The sequence below is a fragment of the Halichoeres trimaculatus genome, unplaced genomic scaffold (assembly GCF_033239565.1).
Source record: "Halichoeres trimaculatus isolate MK-OKI-2021-1 unplaced genomic scaffold, fHalTri1.1 fHalTri1_scaffold_6, whole genome shotgun sequence".
NCBI lineage: Eukaryota > Metazoa > Chordata > Actinopteri > Labriformes > Labridae > Halichoeres > Halichoeres trimaculatus.
In genome coordinates this window covers 17,590,949-17,606,947 of record NW_027437184.1, presented here as the reverse complement: position 1 = coordinate 17,606,947, position 15,999 = coordinate 17,590,949, and positions in this window count along the sequence as shown.

The following is a 15,999-nucleotide window of genomic DNA, read 5'->3' as shown; positions in this document are numbered from 1 at the left end:
GGATTAACAGAAGCATTTCTGAGTCATTCCCTGAACAGCTTGGAGCCAGTTCACTGAGAATCTATATGTCATTTTTAAATGTCCATCCTCAGCAAATAATCCTGCCCGCTTCACCAGGGCCAGTGTAAAATTTAAATTTCAGCAGTGCTACACATCATCATCCACCCCCACGCTTGTTATAACTGTGCTCCGACATTTCCTGCTTAATTTCCAGTAATGCTCGCCAAGCTTGCAAATGAAACTGAAATGTTTGCCGATGCTAAAAGTGAGAGGCATATTCTCACATTTGGATCTGTGATTTCCATTGCAGATCACTGTTACTTCAGCTAATGTTTGGCAGCTGCCGGATCTGTTTAAAAAATATCTCCAAGGTAACAAAACACCTCAGCAGTGTGAATTAAAGCAACACTAACATTGTAGAAGTTAATGCACGCCAGAGTCATAAATTAAAAAGTGAGACTCAAACTTTTCACGAGAGAACTTGGAAGAAGCTCGTAAGTGATTTTCCAGAATGGGGTTTCCGTCAGGAATCTTGTTCTGGATGTTGAACAACAGTAGTTCCTGCATCTTGTGCTGCTTTAACATATGCACTTGGCAAAATTTGGGGGACAGAGCCCATGAAAATGTCTATTTTCAGGATCTCTGATGGGTTGGTGGGTAAAGGTGGGTGATAAATCTCATGAGGTCATGACATTAAGGCACACCGTGCAGGCTGCAGTGGAATGATTATAACATGACAGCACCAAAATACACATGTAGACTTCTTAAATTTACTTGTCTTGAGTTTAATTTCTCTTCTTCAACCTTGAATGTTTTAAACTACTTGCTCTTCTGGGTTTGCACCAGTCACATGATATAAACATCATAACCCCTGTCCAGCTTGATCAATGCTTACTGCTACGTTCTCACCTGACCTCTCAGAGAATCTGAACCGGGCAGAGAGAAGGAAAACTTCTACATAAAGTCAGAATGAGCCATCATGCCCACTGATTTCAGGAAGTTTGCAAGTTTTGTGAAAGTTTGAGCACAGCTATGATCAGGTTTAAGGTGTTTGATAAAAGTAAGAAAGCCCAGTCATCTAAAATAAGAGTGTTGTGTATTTGGTTGGCAGTTTGAAATGAAACACCTCCTAGCAGTTGCTTTTTTTTTCCTAAATGCAATGAGATAAAAAAAGGGAGATTCTGTGCTGGTTTTTCCAGCAAGACAAACGTAAAACACTGAATCTGCAAACTGAGTAAAGACTTTTATTCCTGCAGCAAATGTCCTCAGTGACTTCAAACTACACAAACAACGTGTGACATATGCATGTTTAAAACTCAAAATGTGAATCTCTACAAATTGGTCTCTCAGTCATGGGTTGCTAGGCGCCGCCCTGTTGGCTATGGCTGCCTTTTGCAGCAGCTCTCTCCTCTTGGTCCATTTCTTGTCATTTTGTCGTCTCTTTTCCGTAACCTTTGTATTTGGAGTGGATCATTACTTTCTATGGCTCATTTGTTGGTCATGGACACCAAACTTTTTGTGGCTTCAGTGATATTTTTACTACTTTTTCTCCTGTGTTTGTCTGGAGATCCTACATGTAACCATGGCTGCATTGTTTACATGTGAACTCAGCTGTTAGCAGCCTGTAGCATGTCAATGCTAACTGGTGTAAGGCCTGATGTCTTCCCACAAGGTGAGGAGAAGGAGGTGAGGACGACATGCTGGTTCTCAGGTGTGAGCTAAGAAGTGACGACATGGACCTGTCCTTCCATCCATCATTATTGGGAACATAAGATCTATCTCCAATAAGATGGACGAGCTAGCTGTGCTAACCCAGCAACAGAGGAAATACCAGAGGGCAGAGTAGCATCATGCTATTCACAGACATGGCTAACAGAGCTAACATTAGACACCGACGCCACATTGGAAGAGCTTCACCTGCTTTGAGCAGACAGGATCCAGGAGACAGAGATGGAACATGACTGAAGAAGCTCAGTCCTGGACCCTGTGGAGGTGGAGGCTGGCTGAACTGGAGAATAATGGACAAGCTGTCATCATCTATTTTCTTATGGACCTTTTTGCATTTTCCATACACTTTCTTACTTTTGTTTTCTTGATTGCTGCTGTGACTTCAATTTCGTTGTACTTGTTACAATGACGATAGCGTTCTATTCTATTCTGCTATGTGCAAAGCATGATGGGAATGGCCGTCACTCGAGCACATAACAGCATCAGCTCCGTTCCAAAACCCTGAAACCAAACTTCAGTTAGTTTTTTGAGAAAGTACGCCAACAGCTCTGTTGATAGAGCTGAAGTGCTCAGCAAAGGCCAATGAGATAAGAGTCTGGCTGCAGAGCATGCATTGCAAATAATGCACTGCTGTGCAAACACACACATACATTCACATGTTTTATCTGTGTGGACCCACACACAGATAGCCAACACACCACGGCCACTATTACAATCCCATGTAAACATCATGCTTTGGCAAACAGTCCATAGGGAAGCATATGTATGTACCGATCAAGACCCAGTACACAGACAGATACAACTCTTAGACTTACAGCAAAACACATCATGAAACATTTAAGGTTTCACTCTACACACACACACACACACACACACACACACTCACACTGTAGGTGCTTGTGCAACATGCTGCAAAATGCTGAAGCACGCAACTGTGCAACGCCGGCTCTGTTTCCCAACGAGCCCGACAATGGCTGTGGCTGTTCTCTGATGCGCAGAGACATCGTCGAGCAGTTTCCAGGAGATATCTGTGGCCAGTCCCCTCGGTATGCCCCCCCCACCCCGTCCCTTCCTTCCCCAAACACACACACACACACACACACACACACACACACACACACACACACACACACACACACACACACACACACACACACACACACTTCTCCCCTTCATCCTTGGAGCCTGGCCACTGCTGTCGTCAGGGCCCTCCGACGGGAGATAAAAAAGAAGCTGTTGTTGTCTCCACGCAGGAGAGACGGACGCCTGCTTCTTTCTCTCCTTCTATCTCTCCTTTTTCTTCAGCAGCATCACTCTCTTCACACCCACAGAAGGGGAAGTAAAGGAGGAAGACAGGGAGAGAAAAAAGAGAGAAACAGATTGTATAGAAAGGAAAGAAAGCTCTACTGCGTGCCGTGGCGTTCCACCACACCACCAATAACACCCCTCCTCCTCCTCCTCTTCCTCCACCACCAGCACCCCCAGTAGAGTGAGAGAAAGAGGGAGAGAGGGAGAGGGAGAGGGGGGCCAGGGCCATGTGATATGGAGAGCATGCGGGCACAGCTTCACCCCCAGGCAGAATGAACGGGGGCCTGCTGTGTCTCTCCTGCATGATTAATCTGGCTGAGGGGCAGGAGGACTGCCACAGCCCTGCCTGCATTAACTCCCTACTCTCCAGGTCCACACACACACACACACACACACACACACACACACACACACACACACACACAGCAGTTGAATAGTATAGCCACAGCCAAACACAGGTTCATGTACACCAAGTAGTGTGTGTTGGCTGAAGATAGCTGGCCCTGGAGTGGACTGGATATGAATAATGACACGCTCCTGGTTTTTGAAAAGGAAATTGAAGACCTATCTCTTCAATGTGGCTTTTATTTTGGAGGATTGGTGCAGCCTGAGTCATAGTGTTATCATCTTGTTTCTCCCTGGTGAGCTTTTTGAGATTTTCTAACTTTTTACATACCCTTACTTATTGTTTTCACATATTTTGTTGTTTCTCTTTGTTTTATTCTTAGTTTCTTTTCAGTTTTTGTGTTATTTCTCTCCTGGGGTTCATCTTCGTGTTAAAGTATCTGTGTAAATAATGTGAAGTTAGGCTCTACAAGTTTCTGGCCTGTTACATTTCAGATGTCGTCCTTTGCCAGGCTGTGACACATCACTAATCCATCTGTAAAGAGCACCACGATGTGAGGCCGCTCAATAGCGCTGGTTTCTCGGTAGTTCTGGTTTCTGTGACTCATCCTCTCATGTGACCTCTTGTCTCCCAGGCAACATTGTGGACGTTTGCCGGTCTCGTCTTTTTGTGTAATTCACATGAGGCAGATGGTCCAGGAAATTTGGTTTGTTCTCCTCAAACTCTCCCAAAAAACAGGAAGAGTGTTTGGTTTGTGGTGGTCAAATGTTCAAACCAGCATGACAGCGTGTGAGGATGCACAGCAGGGCCTGTCATCGTCTCAGCTACTGTAACCACAATACAGAGGAGACAATATGTATGTGGTACCTGTCTTTGTCCCACTGATTTCCTCCATGGATCATCCTATGATGTTTGAGCCTCTGTAAAGCAGGAAGTGTGTGTTTTGTTCAGAAGTGAAGCTCGAGCATCAGGAGGCAGGCAGAGGGTTAACATCCTGCAGTCCGCTCCACATTAACTGGAAAGGAATGAAGTGTCAAGCATGTTTTCACCACAGCGAGACGGTCAAATACCCCCCTACCGCCTCCCTGCAACGACTCACCCCTCAAACCGTCTCTCCCCCACATCTCCCACTCCTCGCCTCCCACTCCCAACAACCTCCCACAGCCATGACCAAATTATTTTCCAGCCCTCCCGAGATTTGCCGTGCCAGACAAAAATCTGCAGCGCTGTCCTGATTCGGTGCACGAGCACACTCAGACTGCCTCCTCCCTCGATGCTGCTCTGTCACCACCAAGAAATTGGGTCTTCTTTTGACACACTTGCCCCGTTTAGGCGTCTCTTTGTGTTTAAAGACTGAAGCTCGTGCTACTAGCTAAAAAAAGTTCCTGTGTGTTGAGTTTCTTAATACCGGCAATGCGGTGCCAAAGTGGCTCTTAACACAGGTAGGACACATATGCAGGTGTTCTGGTTTGAAAATCACTGAATGAGCAACAAGAGGAGGGAGGAAGAGCAAGACGGAGACAGAGAGCGGACACACACTGATTGAGAGAATAAGTAAAAGGGGGGCGCAGAACGAGCGTGAGGAGAGACGGAGTGAGCGTGAGGAGGGAGGGAGAGAGAAAATAAGCCCCACCAGTGAGCAGGCCACACAGCTCTGCCAAACTGCTTGAAAAAAAAAGCCCCCTCTGTTTTATTTATAGTGCGCTGTATCCATGGCAACCAGAGAGGTCAGGCAAGCTGGGCCTGCGCTTCACCCCGCTCTGGGGATTAGGATTTCACAGAGGTTCTCAGATGTGAGGAAGGTGGGCTAAAGCGAGCTCGCTGCTCTCGCCAACGCAGTCCTCCTGCCTCTTGGTGAAGTCTGGGCCCGTCGAGGGAGGAGAGGGAGGGAGCAGTGGAGAGTCATGGGAATTCTGTGGGAATGCTGGTTTATGGTGATGGAGCAGAGAGGAAGGGGACGAGCGCAGAGAGGAACACGTACACGATTAACAGCACGCAGAAGCTGTTTGCATAAGCAGCCTGCTGCCATCAGTTCTATACTTTTATTTTGAAAGGATTTTAAAAAGGTCACTCTGGGTCACAGGAAACTTTTTTCATTCAAACCTAAACTGTTACATACATTAACTAATAGTTCTTTTTGATATGTTAGGTATACATAAAGGTAAACAGGACAAAAAACACATTTATGACTCAAGTTCATTCAAGAGCATGAAAAAAAGGATCTTCACCAAAGTTTTATTATTTCCTTGTTCCCACTCATATTTCACTTTGCCAAGCAGTTTCTAATAAATGAGCCTAATTTACTCCCCTCCTCCCCCTTCTTTTTTAAATTTTGTGGGTTTGTTTTTTTTTTCATCTCAAGAACGACTCTTTCCAAACCAGCCGAGCCAGCTGGAAACAAGTCTCAGGATGAGAGAAGCTCAGAGAGAGGGAGGGAGCTGAAGAAGAGATGAGGCAAGAGCTGATTGCCCTCCAGGAAATGCTCGGTGTGACTACAGCAGAGACCTCCACATTCCTCTTGGGGCAGAGGACGTGCGTTGCTAGGAGATGGTTGTTGGGCTGGTGTTGCCATGCGTGGATTGGATGCTGTTGCCTGCCGTGCTCCGATGTGCAGGAGGACGATTTAGAGCTTGCTAAAGGTGCATGTGTGAAAGGACCCTCAAGAGTTATGGAAAAAAAACAAAGAAAAAAGCCTTGGGACCATCATCATTATCTTTGCGGAGTGGTAATGACTAACCTGGTCTCTAGAGGGCACCCTCAGCACCTGAGTCACAGGATCAACAGATTATTTTAAGGATGGTGACCAATCTGAGGTCTGACATCAGAGTTTGGGAACTGATATCATTTTCATATCTGCTTTAAAGGTGTTGAGGTCATCCTTCTCAGAGCTGAGTTTATCATCAGCAGTTATAAAGCTCATCACATATTACGCTCTTTTACCCAGAAAATCTAGACAAATCTGGAACAACTTCAGTGCATTTAGGTTCAGACTTGTTTCACACGTCTTGTGTTCCTCAAGGTTGGACATTTCTCTGGGACTCACAGCTGTTGTTTACCTTTATCTTCTTTGTGCCCAGTCAAACAGATTTTTCTCTATCAGCTTCTGGTGTTATAGTCTTAAGCGTGACCCTGTAAAAGTGGCAGCTTTCAATTTGGCCTCACTGTGGATATGTAGTGTACAGCAGCTGCTGAAACCTAAGGGAATCCTTGGAGATACATCCTAGTTGGTTTTCTTTATTGAATGCTGTGTGAGGACTTTCTGTTTCCCGTTGATAGCAGTGACACCTTTGGTCTGAAGTGGTATTGTTTTCCCAGGACAAAGACTTTGTTTCCCATGAGCACCATAATCCTCTGTTGTACTGTTGACTCTTACCAAGACATGCACTTGTTTTTGAATTACATCATCTTTTAACACTACTTTTTGCAGGAGCAACGAGGTAATGTTTTTATTGATAGTTACACACAGCTCCGTGTTCTGAGACATGTCTGTAACTTGTAATGTTAGTGAATCCTAGTTATGTCCTACCGGTGCTCATCTACCAACTACAACCTCACCAAGCAGAGCTAACATAACCTGGCTCTTCATTTTACTGAGAGACTCTCAAGTTTGAACAGACTACTGCAGAATAACTACTACATGTGTGTTCTAATGCACATTTTCACAAACAGCTAACAGCTAAAATACACGAGATGCGTCTGCAGTGCATCTCCATTCCGGTACGGCACAGAGATCAAATAGGTTTCATTCAAATCAACTTAGACTGAATCTGTTCTGTTGCAGTACGCCTGCGTGGCTGGTCCATCATGTTACAAGTAATACACAGCCATCCTATTTTTGACGGACACAGAGATGTGAGGCTAAACTTGAGTGTAAGGAAGATTGTGCTAAACAGGAAGTCGTGACCAGAAACTACCTTAAAACCCCCAGTGACTTTCAAAATAAAACAGGCCATGTCAAAATCAGTTTGTATTTACCTTGACAACGATAATAAATGGACATAGTGAGCAGAGTCAGACTCGTGAATCCAGCTGTCTGTCAGTCATGCAGCTTGTCGGACTGAACACGCAGCCGTGTAAGTTGACAAACGCAGTCAAGACGCAGCAAAACAGAGTCGCACTGCAGATGTATCTGGTATATTTCAGGCGCAAGCCTTAACTTCAACCTGTGCTCTAAAACTCTAATATTTAGCTTTCCTCTGCTCTATAGAAATTAGGGCAGTGAGGTATGGTCTGCCTCTTCCTGATCGTGCAGACCATAGCTCAGTGACCTGATTTGTAAAAACTTCACAGAACTTCCAACCACATTGTAAAAAAGCAGTGGGCCACAGAAAACATTCATTTCCTTGAGGAGAAGTTCCTGGAACTAAAAGTCTATTTGGTGCCATTTGGAACCAATGTGAAAGTATGTGCAACTTAAGTAACTGAGGCCAACAGCTGGGCTTTTCAATGACGGGCTGGTTTTTTTAGCTGGATGCAGGACTTACAGAAGTTTAAAGGACCAAGAGGTAGGCTGTCAAATTCCCCATTGTTGCTTTGTTCCCCTTTTTGTTCCGCTTTTTGTTGTATACTCAGCCTCAATATCTTATCAGGGTGGGAAGATGTGATTGTTTCCTTTGGAGTGTTGTGGCCTGGCTGGATATTTGTCTTTTCTCTTCTCACTTTTCTGGGTGTCGGTTAGCCAAGTGCATGTTTTAAGCTATGCTCATTAGTCAGTTGAATTAGCTTTGAGTGATTAATCTGAACTTGTATACTGCTTCAGTTGAATTCTGGGTAGTAAGCAGTGTAATGAATAGTGAGTGGGGCTGTTTATGGACTGGAACCCCAACAGGGTGAGCAGGACGGTATTGGAAATAGATGAGGTGCTGAGGTAAAAAAAAAAAAAGCAAGCGTTTAAGTCTTGTTGAGATCGGCTGGTAGTGCAAGACATAAAAGTAGTTGTCCAGGTATGTTTGGCAACAATCATCAGACCCAACAGAGCACTTGTTCACAACATTCCTCAGTCAAAATAGTTTTCTAAAGTTTTTACGCTCATGAATTGTTCCTGAATATCAAGCTTTTTTTGTATCTCCAGCACCTTCACAGAGACACAAAGTGGAAATAGCAGCCATGAGTTCAGAGATCAGGGAACAATGATCGCACTTATACAGATCACAAAAATGTTCCCACACATACCTGCGTCTGTATGAACACACAGACTGAGAGATAACAGAGAGCAACAGATAAAAGGTTCAACATTGAATAAAATAACCATTCAGGTAGAGAGGGACCTTGACAGAATGCAAGTCTGATTCGCTTTTGAGCTCCATTTGTAGAGGAGAGCAAATACACCTCAAATATTTTAAGTCAAACTTTTTTCTTTTTCAGACTTATGTTTATTGTTACTGTTATGAATTGTGAACTCTCAGTTTACTGACATACTTCAAGAAAAATATTTTCTTAAATTTAAAAATTTAATTTAATATATACAAGTCATTGCAAATCTCGAACTTAGAAATGAGAGGTGACATTTTCTCCCAATTTTTCACCATCGAAGTTTGATCTTGATTTGATTTTTATTTTATTTTTTTTAATTTGGTACATCCAGGTATAAGACGCTTGAAAGAGAAACTAGGTGGGCCCTTTAATCCCTTGTCTGAGTTTGAGCCCAACTAGTGAAATGCTCCCTCCTGATGTCTCCAGGTTGTCTCCTGATTCTGCTCAACAGTACATGTCAGTCAGTGAAGATTGTGGAGAGAGGCAGGTGTGAGTCCATGTGGGATTTTGAATGCGTTCTTGTTGGGTCCAGATATAAAAAGCGGGGGGACCTTTTTTTTTGCTATTGCTGCTCCTTCATTGTGGAACAGGTTGCCCCCAGACATTCGCACCACCACAGACTTTGGTCTTTTTAAATCTAGACTGAAAACTTACTTTTTTAGAATGGCTTTTAACCCTGACTAAAGCTTTTAGGTATTGAGCTCATATTAGTTTTATCCGGTTTAATCTCTTCCAAATGGCTTTTATGCATCACAATGCACACCTCCCCTTGCATTTTTATGTATCTTTCTTTTTTATGTATTGTTCCTACAATATTGTTTTATGTTGATTTTATCTATAGTGTTTTTATCTATTCTCTGACGACTGTAAAGTACTTTGGGGGCCTTTTGGGTTCTGTAAAAGGCTCTAGAAAGAAACATTGATTGATTGAGTCTTCAGACAATGTCTAAATAACAGGAGGAACTCATGAACAGCTAGTTCTCTTATAGTCAATTCAATTAAAATGTCAGTTAATGTCATTAAATCAAGATGAGACTCCCAACATGCTGTTCTGTTCGGTTCCTGCTTGGATGCCCGGAGAGGTGTTTCAGATCATGAGTTTGACATGTTGGAAATTTCAAAGAGCTCCAAATTTCTGGATGCTGTATTTTCTCTTTTTTGAAATTCTTATTATTAGTTTGGGTTGTGGAGTTGCTTGTATGTTTGAGTTTACTGAACACCTACACCTGACCACAGCATAATCAATAAATGCATCTCCTCATTGAGAAGAGCACAGTGCAGGATTACTCAATGGTATAATTTAAGTCTCTGACAGGATCAGAGTCTAGGATAATTTTACCACATGAACAGTGGTTTCTACATATCCAAAAGGTCCTTTTTAGTTCATCAAGGTTTGTACAGTGACTAATATTGAAGAGAAACAACAACCAGCTCTCTAAAACCTCTGGTAACAGGGATTGTCCTTAGACTTGAACACTGGATCCTTTGGCTTCAACCTGAACTCAATGTTTGGTGACTTGACTACAACTTTGACATTCATATGGCCACATTTCCAAAGGCTTTAACAGAATTTGCGTCCTGCTGTTTGGTATAAAATATAGATGTTTATACTTGGGAATAATCTCGAGTGCACAGGAACCAATACTTCCCCAGAAGCAGCAGCAGCAGCGTGTTTGAAATCAATACAAGAGGAGCTGCAGTTAGCATGAGTACTCACAGCCTCTGGTACAAATGTAAAGACCGACTTCTAGAAACTTCCGTATCATCAACAAAAAGCACACATTCTTAAAAATCCACTCAGCAGCATAACCCTGAAACCAAAATGATGGAAATCTAGTTTGAGTGATTCTTGCTTGTGACTGCAAACTATGAAGATGAAACAAAAACGTAATGCAGAGTAACAGTATGATATATATACGGCATATTCAAATACAGCTGATGCGTCTGCAGTCTGGCCACGCTCTGTTGCGTGTTGACTGCGTTTCTCAACTTACACCGGCTGCGTGTTCAGTCTGACAAGCAGTGTGACTGACAGACAAACAGAGTCACAGACCAAGGAGTTTCTACTCCAGTGATAAGTCTCTATTCATTCATGTTGGGCTGTAAAACCTCAAATCTGTTGACTCTTGGTCTGGCTCTGCTCACTATGTCCGTTTATCATCGTAGTCAAGCTTAATACAAACTGGTTTTGACATTTTATTTTGAAAGTCACTGGGTGTTTTTTTGGTAGTTTTCAGTCACGACTTCCTGTCCCGGACGATCTTCCCTACGCTTTACTTCAACAGAACGGATCAGGTGCGAGTTGACACATCAATTTGAATGAAACCTATTTGATCCGATTCACGCAACAGAACGCAGACACACTGCAGATGAACCCGGTGTATTTTAGCCGCTAGAGTCTGACAGAAAACAAAGTGTTGCATGTTCTATTGCTTGAGCATTGACAGAGTCTTCTGTGAACCAAACCTTCTGATAAGAGGAGCCCCTCATATCTACTTTAACTGAATGCACAAAAGTCTCACAGCACAAGATCAAACCTTTTGTTTGTCTTCAAATTGAGGGTGTTAATTATTTTCCTCATTGAGTTGATACATGCATGAATTCAGAGCTGATTTACGTTTGATGTTAAATATGATGATATCACTAGTATAACACATTTATTTTTTTCTGAAAGACAAAATATACATGATGTTTTAGTACTGTTTTATTCAGCACAACTGTAAGACTGTCTACTTGGCTGATTTACCCATAAATTTTGAGACATGTGAAAATGTCTTGGTGTGTCATAAGCACAATATTTTCTTCTTTGTTAACTTGGACACAGCTTTTCCCTTTCAGAGTAAGACATCTTGTAGCTGCGTGACTTTAGAGCGAAGCGTTCTCTCTTTGTGTCGTACCGCTGGCCACACTCCTCTGTGTTTCTCCTTCTGTCCATCTCTCTCATTGGTATTGTCCAACCATTCCGTTGATGTCTCTGTCTGTTTTGCTCATTTTTCTTCTCCCTCCTCTCCCAGCACTGGGTAAGCTGGGACTTGTGTTGGTCTGTGGAGGCAGACTGTGCTGCCAGAGCTGCTGCGAGGGGGGCTCAACTCAGTTCTGCTCTGGTTCTGGTGCTGGCTGACCAGAAGGCCCCCGCGGCTCAGGCCGGGCAGTAGTGGAACGGACAAAGGACTTCATTCTCTATGGGGGGAGAGGGAGGAGGAGGGGGAGGGTGGGATGAAGGGGGCGTTAGGAGATGAGGAAAGTGAGGGAGAGTGGAAGGGAGGCTGGCGAGCCAAGCGCAAGGGGTCTTATCCTCCCGGCTCAAACACATGCCACCAGCTGCTGCCCCCTTCCTGTGCTTTCATTAAAAAGCCTCCCCGAGTCCGCTGGGTAATCCACATGCTTTCCTGAAAAAGTGTGAGGTAAATACACTGTGTCTGTCCATTTCTCTGCCTCTACCCGCTCTGTTTTCCCTCCTCTGCTCCCTCTTTCTCCCCCTCTCTCTATGATGTGCTCTGCTGGGCAGTGGAGAGTGGTCCATTCTCTGCATGGCTGTGTGTGTGTGTGTATGTGTGTGTGTGTGTTTTTATTCGTTGTGTGTGTACCTGTACGTGCGCCCATGGAGTCTGTCAGACTCTCAGCGTTTTCCAGCACTCAGCCCAGAGCCAAGGCGAGCACTGCCAGAGGGAGAGCCTGCAATGTAGGGCGCCCAGTGAGCCGGACGCAGGCAGAATATCAACGCCACACGGCAGACACTCCTCCCAGCAGCCCACCTGCTGACTTACGTGATCCAAATGTGAGGAGGAGGAGGTGGAGGAGTGGGGGAGACGGTAGTGGGGGTAGGGGGGGACAGGCTGCAGGAAATTGCCAGGTAGTTTCCAGACCCACTTCCCTGTGCTGCGCCCAATTAATCAGGGCTACATCTGTGTTGGATGGACCTCTACCCGGGGGGAGGGGTGGAGGGGAGACATTTGTGTTTTTGTCTGAATATGTGCACACTCTTTGCGCTTCTGTGCATGTGAGCGCTAGTGTGTGTGTGTGCATGCTACCTGTGGGAGTGTGTGTTGGGTGGTAAGGGAGGGAGCAAAAGGGTTTCGTGTGTGTATGTGTGTTTCGTAAGCAGTTTCTGGCAAAATCTGGAGGAGGGTTTTGGGTGGTGGTTTTCTTCCAGCCTTGCAGTCAAATTTCCTCTCTTCACCTACTTGTCCATATCCCTCCTCTGGTTTCAGTGTCATCCAGCCTAACTGACCCCCTATCCCCCTCACACATGCACATAAACACACACTCCTCCCTCTCAGCCTCACTAGAAAGCAGATCATTTTTCAGCACCTGTGCAGCTCACTGCTTGTGTGTTTACTTCCTGAAGCTTCTGGCACACCTGGACCTGAGCTACCCCTCCTTCTTTCATCTCTGCTCTCCAGTTTGTTTGTTTTTTTCTTTCTTCCCTGTTTGGCTGTTGGTCTCCAGTCTCTTTCCAGCATTATTCATATGAATAACAAATGAAATGGAATAATATGAGGCCAGGCAGTGTGCAAGTTTCCACAGAGGAAACAGCAGTTACAGCTGATCCTGTGATGAACTGTAGTCTGATTGGATTTAAAAACACATCTCATTCCATATCTTTAATGTCCAACAACCTTTTCCCAGATGTACCCCAATTTCTAAATATTTGTTTGGTTATCTTTCATTATAGGAGTTAAAAAAGGCACAACAGGTCAGTTGGCTGGAGGCGTATTTGATCATACCCTGTCATTAATTGAGACTCTGATTTGTGTGTACTAACATGACTTCAGGAAGACTGCGCAGTTCAGATAGTTAAGTACTTATATGATTCAGTCTGATTTTTCAAATGAGGAAATCTTTCATCATCACAAAATAAGGTAAGAGCCCACATGCTATCGTGTTTTGGTGAATGCGTGTGTGTCAATGCGTCCTGATCCTGTGTGCAGGCCTGGCATAGTGTGGTGCAGTGCAGAGTGGAGAGGAGAGACAGCTGCCCTGACAGATGCCGGGAGGCAGGACCCCACTGGGAAGCAGAGGGAGGGAGCTGGCACTGTCTCACCCCAGCGGAAGCACCATAGGCTGCAGAGGAAGTGGGCAGGGGGACAAACCAGGGGCTCAGTGAGTGAGTAAGTGTGTGTGTGTGTGTGTGTGTGTGTGTGTGTGTGTGTGTGTGTGTGTGTGTGTGTGTGTGTGTGTGTGTTTGTGTGTGTGTGTGTGTGTGTGTGTGTGTGTGTGTGTGTGTGTGTGTGTGTGTGTGTATGTGTGTGTGTGCGATCCACTTTGAGAGGACCTTCACAGTTGAGCTTGTACGTATGTATTTTCGGTCTGATGCACTGAGCATTATATACGATTTGGAAGTCCAACCAATCAGGAGAGACACATGCTTCAAGCTGTGCCCATGCTAATCCAACTTACTCCGAAAATGTATATGAACAACAAAAGTACAGGTCGATCCTCAGCTAAGCTTCACTGCTGATAACAAATCAGGGCTCAAGACTGCGACCAAAATGGTCACATATAGACCTTTTTTTCAGCATGTGTGAGTAAAACTTCACCTGCATATTGTTTAATGCTTCCTCTATCACAGGCGATACATAAGTAAGTTTTGTAGACTCATGCTAGAATTCTAGTTAGCATTTTATGTAAAGCCCTGTTTGTATTTTCGTTTCAATTAAAATGCTTTTTTAACTATAATAACCCTGACATGTGAACACATGCATGTCTGTTGTTAATCTTAGCTCTTATTTAAGAAGCTTTTTTTGTTGTCTTCTTTTAAAGTTACATAAAAGAAATAACCTGTTTAGCTTGTTGCAGACAAACTACATATTTGCAGTAAAATATTTAGTAAACATCATAGCTACAGTTACTGCACAGGCCTATTAAAGAATGGTAAAAGAAAGACAGAGGGGAGAAATAGAGTCATTAAAGTTATTGCACGCACACTGTAGCATAACATATGACAATATAAAAGTTTAACCAGGGACTGCTACCATATGCTACTCGTTTTGTTCACCAAGTTGTTAAAAAAAAGTAGTTATAAAAGTAGAAAGGCCAACAGCTGCAGGTGGCCTCTCTAGTTTGAACTGCAGAGGCAGAGTGGCTTATCGGCAGCTGCTCACTCAGTGTCACTGACCAGAGACCCTCAACACTTTGAACTGAAATCAGATTCTATCATTTATTTTTCAGGACATAAATTCTCAATATTCAAAAGGTGAGAACAACTAAAAGCAACTTTTTCTCAAGTCTATCTAAGCGAATGATGTTATATATTCCTCCTAAGAGTGAGGCCTTAAAGATGAAGTCGTCTTGTTTAAGAGGATCTGAGGTTATATGAAACAGCTGTTGTGTCATTGTGCATATGTGTGCACACCTACAACAGGATGCATCTGTAGCCATACTACTCCTCTGGGGGTGTATGCTGGAGGCCCGGTTTGCACGCAGTGTGCAGAGACTGATGCAGCTGCAGGGCCTGCACAGTAGGAAGTGTTGCCATGGTGAGCCGTGCTTTCGGGCCACAGAGACCATCCACATCATCTACTTGGTCATGCCAGCTGTCTGTGCTACGTGCAGTCAAGTACTGTCGCAGCATCACCGTGCACAAGTTGAAAGCAGTAATTGTACAATGTTAAACAGTAGTTTCATTATCCCTGAAACAAAGAGAAATACGGTGGTAACACACCCAGTCAGTGGCTACCTCAAGCTGTGCTTCCTCCTCTCCTCAGACACAACAGCTGACAGTAAGAAGTCCACAGAGATTGAGTCCACAGGGACTACTTCCACAGAGGCAGAGAAAACAGAGAGCCACAGTGACACTGACCAAGCACGATGTGTCTCCTACAGCCATCCAAGTGTGAAGAGCTCTGGAACTAGGATCTTATGAGGTTATTTGTTTCTTTGAGAGCTGTTGAGGACGTTTCCACAAATGAAAAGCTAAGTAGACATTTGGCAAATAAGTTCCTTCACATGTCTCTTCTGTCTCTGAATGCTAACACTGCCTGGAGACAGGGGAACAGCATCGAGGCTGGGGTATACTTTCTATATGGAAATGATGCACAAAAGAACGTGTTGTCTATCATACTTAAACACATTGTGCGGCGTCCGTTTCCAACAGCAGGGGGTGGTGCATTGGAAACGCACGTCTACAACAGTATAAAAACTAGAGTAGAAGAAGTTGTTTACATGATTCACAATGTTTTTTTCCACTAATTCCTTTTCTCTGCCAAGTTTGGACGCAACTTCACACCAAGAATTGTTCATCACATGGTAACCACGGTGATCTCTGTGCAAAAAAATCCATAGACTGTATAAAACATGGATGTAGCCTCCGCAACGTCACCCATCTGTTCCTAAAACCGTGAGATAAAGCCCATCCGCGGATG